The following is a 6,930-nucleotide window of genomic DNA, read 5'->3' as shown; positions in this document are numbered from 1 at the left end:
ACATGTTGAGCTGCGTCCATGCTTGCTGCGAAACTCCTGTCCCTGCCAGCCCCCTAACGCTGACCTGGAGCAACCACTGACAAAACACAAATCACCAACCCGTGATCCCTCCTCGAGATGACTAACTTTTGCTAAATTATACATTTTTGCTGCATTACAGCATTTCCTACGCCACAGAATGATCACCCAGGTCAGGTGGGAAGGGATCTCCCCAGAGATCATCCAAGCCAAGCCCCTGCTCAGGGCAGGTTTAATCGGATCAGGTGGCTCAGGCACTTGATCACCAGGCAGCCTAGAGGAGACCCTAATCCCCTAAACTTCTCGGTTAACAAGAAGTCGTTTAACATGCAGAGAAAATGAGTACAAATTATTAAAGAATATTGGAAAAGTTGTTATTTTTAAAAATATGAGAAAAAAATGTAAATGCAAGAATGAATCTGATAGCAATATTATTTAAAGGCTGGCACCTTTAGCAGGGCAATTCAATACTGCATGATAAAAACAGGTCAATATAAAACAAAAGTTCCCCATGACTTATTAAAGGTAGCCACTTTTTTTTTAATTGCATAAAGCAAAAAGACATCTCAGGAGATATTCTCACTGAACTTCAAAAGAGTTTCTTCCTTTAAGCATGACTAGAACAACATATTCAGGTCTATTTAAGATGACACAAAAGCAGGCTTTTATAAACTTTAGTGTGCAACTTCTTATACATTTACACAACCTCAATCACATGAAATCTTTAAATCGAGATTACAGGTAATATGGCTAAAAGCAACTTCACAACCTTTGCAATCAGGGCCCGATTGACACTAAAAGTGTTCTTGCACCTGCAAGTAAGTGCCCCAGAAGTTACCGGTATTTATGTGCTGAGTGATTTGGTTGTCTTTGGAAATAGTATTGCTTCTAAAAAGCATAGGTTTTGATGCAGCAAATTTTTTTTTTTTTTTAAATTACAGGATTAATTTCTGTGTCTCTGACCAGAGCCAGACTATACTATCACAAAGATTTCCAGAGATTTCAAATCTACAAATTTATAAACAGGTTTTTGTTAATCCATTTTTTTTTTTAGCAGTTGCCCTCCCTAACAACTTGGCAGATTCTCCAACTAGTTGTTTTTTTTAATAGTACTTGATCATCAAGTGTCAATATTTTTGTGCTAATCTCATTTGAAGTTCACATATCTCAGACTGCTTAGCTATTCTGCACAAATTTCTCTATTTCAAAAGAAAAAATCTTACTTCACTATGGTTACTATATCACAACAACTTACTTTAGGAGGAAAAAAAAAAAAAAGAGCCTAGTTTCAGATGAAAAGAAGAGCCCAGGAGCACTGAAAACAGTACCAAGTGCCAGATAAATCAAAATGAAATACTGAAAATTGGCAACACGGAGCAGGAAATTTCAGTCTTCACATAGCCTCTACTGAATGTAAATCAGAAGATGCAGACACAGGCAAACATGAAGACAAATTTATGGGAGTGCTACTATGGATCAATTTCTTCTCTCAGTATATCTCCTAAAAAACACATCTTTACTTTAATGTTCTGTCGACTGAAATACCATGTTCCTACTGCAGGACATGGGGCTGCAAAGAGAACTCTGTCAATTCTGATCAGACTCATCACACCATGGCAAAGCAGCACTATGTACACCCCTCTTGAGATGTCACACCAAGCAGAGGGTGTCCTGTATGCTCCCCAAGGTCTCTGCAGAAAGAGCAGAGATTCTGCTGCTGCTGCTTGGATTGTAGCGGGAGCACAGTGCAGCTTTTTCACCTCTGTAGCTCTGGGATCAAGTGAAGAGATTTGTAGAATATGTGAATCCCTTACCCTTTCAAATGTTCAATGACGTATTAGCACTGTCTTCAGTGTAATATTCAACTGATATTTCCATGCATGTGTCTTTAGTGAGCTAAAGAATATAGAGGTTTGCTTCTAGTTTTCACCTTAAAATTTAAAAATATATTCATTCTGTGTTTTTTTCCCCACAACTAAATCAAGTAACATCTTACATGGGAGGTCAAAAAGAATGTGACAGCTATTGTAGCATCACTGTATTAACCACATTGCTCATGAAGCACATATGATAAAGACCTTGGCAATGGTTGATTATTCTTTTTTTTTTTAAACACATCCGGTGACCTAACTCACAGCTCATTATCTTAATATCTTAATTACAGATATTTTTCTAAGGGAAAAGCAATTCTTCAGCAGAGTAAATGGGAATGGATCTTTTTTTTTTTTTTTTAATTAAAGTTAATCACATGCTAATGTTGGCATGTGTTAAATTTACTGAAAATTTTGTTGTGATGCTTAGGAAATTATGTTATGAGAAAAAATACCAATACTTATATAAAATCTGTACAGAAAAGTCTTTCTTTATGCGCTGAATGGGATTCTACGAAAAATGAGCTTCCTATCAGTTCTTTGACCAAAAAAAAGAGCCAAAATAAATGTATAATAATTGTCTCATTATTATTACACATTTTGACACTGAGTGAAAAATTAGGTGCTTATTCTGGGCATTGCATCAGTGGCCATCATACTTATCCTGTCCTCAAAGCTCTACAGAAGCAATTCCTATCCTTATTTACATATCTACATTAGATATATTAATAACTGATAGCAATAGACTAATATTGCTGTGCAGACTAAAAGCAACGCCCAAGTTACTTTGGGGGCAAAAGACTTGCAGGTTCATTTATACTTCTATGAATGAAGTTTTAAGCCAACTGGAAGTTCATTCAGTTTAGTACATTCGTTTGGTATCAAACCTAACAAACTTTGCTAAACGATGCCATGATCTTCTAAGATTCTGGTAATATAAAATAATGTGCCCTAAACCTGAAGTGCTAGTGTCCTTTTATTATCTCCTTTTAATTGTAACACTGGCTATGGATGTCAAAAGAACATGAGAACAAGGGGGGAAAAAACTACAAAGAGCTCTCCTGACAAAAGCAAATGTTTGAACACCAGAATTCTATAATCTTTTTTTTTTTTTAATTTGTTCAGTGCTTTAAGGACATTACACATTTAGAATTTTCCCCTGAAATATGTTATCTTTGCTTGCAATAAATACCCAATTTCAGAAGCTGAAGCTCAAATAAACAGGTCAGATACCAAGGTTTGCAATCCTGTCACATACTAACCCACAGATGATCTGACTTAAGAATTTCTTAAGAATTTCTGAAGAATCCAAGGCCGGTCTCTGTTTTCAGAGTTGGGATTCTGGGGGGTGATGCAACTGTTCATTCTCAGCCTCATTCATCCCCCTCCTTGTGCTTGGCTGGTCCTCACAGCCCAGCAGCATCCCTGCGCAGATATGGCCATAGAGCAGCTGCAGGTGCAGAGCGAACAGAAAGGAGAAATTTCTCACTAGGGACATTACAATAAGTTTGTCAGTTTCATACTGCTCCCAGAGTTATCATGGCGGAACAACTGGTGTTTGTAATTTTGTAAACAAGACGGGCTCTGTATTCTACATACAACTGTTTATCCTCCAGAAGTTTACCCCTTACCATGACAGGGGTGTTGGAACTGGATGATCTTTAAGGTCCTCTCTGATCCAAACCACTCTATGACTCTAAGTTACCCAGCTGTGACTTAGTTTCTTCACCCATAAAATTGATGTATTACATCATAGACCTCAGACAGCAACAGGTCTAATGGATCACCTGATGGATGATTAATATCAGAAAGCTGGGGCTCAAAGACTAAGAAAATAATTGAGGATATGGCAATATTAAAGACTGTATAAGGAGTTCTGTACCTAACTTGTCTGTGAGCCTCTAGCCGAAATGCACATGAAGAAAGGTAGGATCTGGCAAAAGTGGAAGTCCAGTGCGTCATGTTTTCACTATACCAACGTATCACACATATCCTGTCACATACACCTGTCAGTATAAGCATAATGCCTCCACTTCTGTCCCTAGGCTGAAACCCCAGTTGGAGTACCTCAGGTTTTCACCCCAGACAGAAGAGGCTCCCATCAGAGGTTCCTGCTGTCTGCCTCCCTCAGCTCAGACCTGCCACGAGCACCGAACCCTGGGCTCCTGCGGAGTTCCCAGCACCTCCTACTTACAGAGCCAGTTAACAAACCCAGCACTTATTAATGACTTAATGCTGGTATTTATTTTAAAACTGTGCTTCAGTGAAAATCAATATATGAAAAATAATTTTATTTTGTTTTAAAGATACTATAGAGAAGTATTTTAAACAATTCCTATGTCATAACACCCTACTTAGTGGGAAATCCTGCTCTAAGTATTGAAATATACACAGGGAAAAAGCAAAATAGAAGCATAGGGACAAAGACATCAATGTGTTAAGTCAGCTTTGTGCAATTCACTGCTCTTGTTCAGGAACGATCACTTCAATTAGAAAAAGGTAGGGCTGATATGAAGGAGAGGCTTATCTTCACAGAATAGCTGCTCTCAACACTGCAGGCCAAGGGTTTGCCCCTTGAGCATGAGTAGTGTTATTTGAAAGACAAGTTTTATTGAGCGAATCTAATCCAAAAGGGATGTACAAAGTTATGTTTCAAAATCAGGTGCAAACCAGTAATCTACTTTTAACCCATTATTCGCAGTTGCAGTGTTCCACAGCAACATACCGTGCTTGACTTGCTTTTGCATCAGGAAAGTGACAGGGTTTGCAGCATTTTCTGTTAATTACATGAAAATTATTAATTATTCCTCAACATTTCCCTTGAGATTAGTAATTTTTAGGTGCTAACTAATAAATGAATTATTCCTGTAATCTGAAAGATCTCAACTGTTCATTCTAAATTAGAGAGTTCAGCTTTCTCAGTGAAACACAAGAAAGCCCTGTAAAAGAGCAATGATATGTATATCAGACAGATGCATGTTTAAAAAGATAATTAAATTGTACAATGAAGTTGCTCCAGCTATCCACATTTCCTCTGAATATTTGTCTATGTAGACTGACTGCAGTAGTATTTAAGCTATACTGACTACGTATTCTCACATGGGGTACATACAATGCAGTTTTAGGTTAGAGGGAGTTTTTATCCTGGTCCTTAAGTTTCAACAACCCTGTCTAAAATTACACACACACATTCACATACCATGTTTAGGCTTAGCAGCACATGCACATGACAGAGAGCAGCAGGAAAAGCACCCCGTATTGCCACAAGGAGGACTAATGACTTGGCTGCAGAAGTGATTTGCAGGGAGCAGCATTCAACAGAGCAGCGGTACGCTCTTATCTCCTCCTCCTCTGGTAACACCCGACGGGAACTGACATATCAACTGCACACAGATCACAGCTGAAGCACAATGCTCCCTGCCTCTGTTATCAATTCATCAGTCTTAAAACAATCTACATAAAGAAACAGAAGGTTCTGCTTAGTACCCTGCATGGATAACATGCTTGCTATGTACCAGTGCAATACAGGTTTGAGAAATAATAAAGCACTAAGGGAAGGATGCCATACATGTGGCATGTATTTCCTTCCACTGAAAAGGCCACTCATCCGATTTGATTCACACTGGAGTATGCTGAAATCATCATCGTTAAAGGTCATCAGCAAAACCCATAGTAAGATGTATGTTATAATGATAACAACAAGCAGAAACACATTTAATGGGTTAAAATTGAAGAGTTAATTCCTCAGTGAACATTACCTGATATACATAAAATGCATCTTAAAAGTACCAACACAATGTAGAGTATCTGCAGCAGATATCAGCGCAGCTTCTACTCTACAAATTATCTTTTTTTTTTTTTTTTTTTTTTCTCCCACACGCTGCCAAAAGATAATGAAATAATGGCACAAAAACTTGAGGAACTCATTTTCATAAAATAGTTCAACAAAATAGTAAGCGCAACTAAAAATCTTTAGCCATTACAGTTACACCCAACTGCAAAATAGTGAAGTGCAACATGCAGCACATCTGTAATTACACCAAAGAAAACACATACTGATTCCACTTTCTTTGATACATCATACCATGATAGAGCCATGAAGAGCAGAAAGAGACACACGCATCTTCAAAACATACTTAAAATATTAATTGTAAAGCACAGCATATTTGGCAACTCCTTCCCTGCTATTTCCACTCAAGTGTAAAACAACATCTCTGTGAATTCTGATGTGCCACAGTCTTTCTACCTCAGGCAATGATCTTATATCTCATTAGCTAAGTAGGTCTGAGCGGGATCAGAACTGAAAATGTGCAAAGAGGTCAAGATTCAAACCTGGAGGGTATCTGTACGTGAGAAGAATTCAAACCCACGAATGCAACATTCATCTGAACGTTTCTAATCCCCTCATTAGATACAAGGACCTGCACTCTCTTTCATACACCAGAGTAAGCACCACGCTGAGACTGTTCCCCCAAGATCTCCCAGAAATCAATTGTTCTGGTTTTCATTTTGTGGTCTATTTAACATGATTTTACATGATACATACAGACATTGATTTTGTATACCACTTGCTCACTTGAAAGCATTATCACCCTTTTTCTGCAATGCCGTGTGACAAAATCAAGTAAATGATGCAAAGGCAAACGTGTAAATCAGCCGACTGGAGATTCTCTCCAAATACCACAAATCAGGCAAGACTTCCCCTCTGCTGCTTCCAGCTGTGTTCCATACCAGCTTTGGTCGTGACTTTGACCAGCACGGCTGTTGCTTTCCCTCACCTATACTTATTGCGGTCATGTTTGTTTTCAGTATCTTATGTTTTAAGTACTTGTAGTTTTAAGTACTTATACTGTCAGTACAGATACTTATGTTTTAAGTATCAGCAGTCATTACAAGGTTTTCTGAACACACCTAGGAAGCCTTAATTGTTAGAAGTCTGCACTAATCATTCAGAAAGATCCTTATCTAGGTATTTTAACTTTTTTATTGTTGTTGTTCAACCTACCTAGACCTGCAGATAAAAATTTTGTAACTTTATATC

The 6,930-nt window shown here is 38.0% G+C and overlaps 2 protein-coding genes across 3 annotated transcripts in view; both read right to left on the bottom strand.

The window, feature by feature from the left end:
• LOC310902391 (uncharacterized protein) overlaps positions 1 to 6,930 on the bottom strand; it is a 495,211-nt gene that overhangs the window by 28,294 nt on the left and 459,987 nt on the right. The window lies entirely within an intron of this gene.
• NRG3 (neuregulin 3) overlaps positions 1 to 6,930 on the bottom strand; it is a 398,941-nt gene that overhangs the window by 365,681 nt on the left and 26,330 nt on the right. The gene's annotated exons all lie outside the window — the stretch shown is intronic.

This window comes from Anser anser, assembly GCF_964211835.1.
Source record: "Anser anser genome assembly, chromosome: 7".
Classification (NCBI taxonomy): Eukaryota; Metazoa; Chordata; class Aves; order Anseriformes; family Anatidae; genus Anser; species Anser anser.
Note: the sequence above shows the minus strand (reverse complement) of the source record. Positions and strands in the feature narration are given on the sequence as shown.